Source organism: Phaethon lepturus, unplaced genomic scaffold (genome assembly GCF_000687285.1).
Source record: "Phaethon lepturus isolate BGI_N335 unplaced genomic scaffold, ASM68728v1 scaffold28435, whole genome shotgun sequence".
Lineage (NCBI taxonomy): Eukaryota > Metazoa > Chordata > Aves > Phaethontiformes > Phaethontidae > Phaethon > Phaethon lepturus.
In genome coordinates this window covers 7,697-8,646 of record NW_010538811.1, presented here as the reverse complement: position 1 = coordinate 8,646, position 950 = coordinate 7,697, and the positions used below count along the sequence as shown (strand labels likewise).

The 950-nt window shown below is 62.8% G+C and overlaps 1 protein-coding gene across 1 annotated transcript in view; it reads left to right on the top strand.

Moving 5' to 3' along the window:
- The window catches only part of ABR (active BCR-related), a gene marked incomplete at its 5' end in the record, with an annotated part of 4,514 nt that overhangs the window by 2,641 nt on the left and 923 nt on the right, over nucleotides 1–950 (top strand). The window lies entirely within an intron of this gene.

Sequence of the window (950 nt, the reverse complement as noted above, 5' to 3'; positions counted from 1 at the left end):
CCCGTAGGATGCCGGAGGGATCCTGGAGCCGTTCTGCCCCACAGAGCAGCCCCTGGAGCCCCAGGGCCACCGGCCACGGTGCCAGCAGGGATTGTGCGGTGCATGGGCGTTGACGCGGGTCAGCTCTGCAGGGAGCACACGTCCTGTGGCATGGTGCAGCTGTGGGTTGCCGCAGCTGGCATGCAGCTGCACGGTTGGTTGCTGTGCAGCGTCCCCCTTAGCGGGAAAATTGAGTGCTGCGTCCCTTCCCACCAGTCCAGCAGCAGCCCCTGCAAAACAAGGTGCAATAATCCCTGTAACTTGGCTGCAGTGTGTGGCCAAGACCCAGAGACAGTCAGCTCTGCAGGCATGTCCCCAAGATGCAGGTGACGCCCTGTGTCGCTCGTCCCGGGGCAAGTGCAGCAATGCATGGTTTGCCAGGCTTTATCCTGGCCCAGGTGAAGCCCATCTGAACCTGGGGACGGACAGGTCTGAGCTCGCTGGGGGCCCGAAACCCATGGAGGGCACGGGGCTGTGGGCAGGGCAGCGCTGCAGCACGCAGAGCCTGGCCGGAGCTGGCCATGAGTTTGGGACTGGGGCTCACGGCTCATGTTACTTGCATCATGAAGCTTTTTTTTTTTCCTCTGGTTTGGCTAAAACCAAACAGAAAAAGTGATTGATGCTGGGGGGTGGGGAAGGAAAAATCCATTTCCATCCTGAGAACTGGGCACAGCCAGTTCCCACATCTGCTCCCCTGGCCAGGGCTCAACCGTGCAGCCTGTGCCGGGGAGCGCAGCTGCCTCCTAAGATGGCAATGTTGTGGCCCTGGTTCCCTCGATGCGGGCTGGCTGGGGTCCCACAGGGCCGGTGGGGCAGGAGCCTTTGTGGGGAGTGGGTGCGGATAGGCGCGGAGCTCCCCGTACCCTGCCGGGGCTCGGGAAGGGTGGGGGCCCCGCAGCACATAAGCAGCA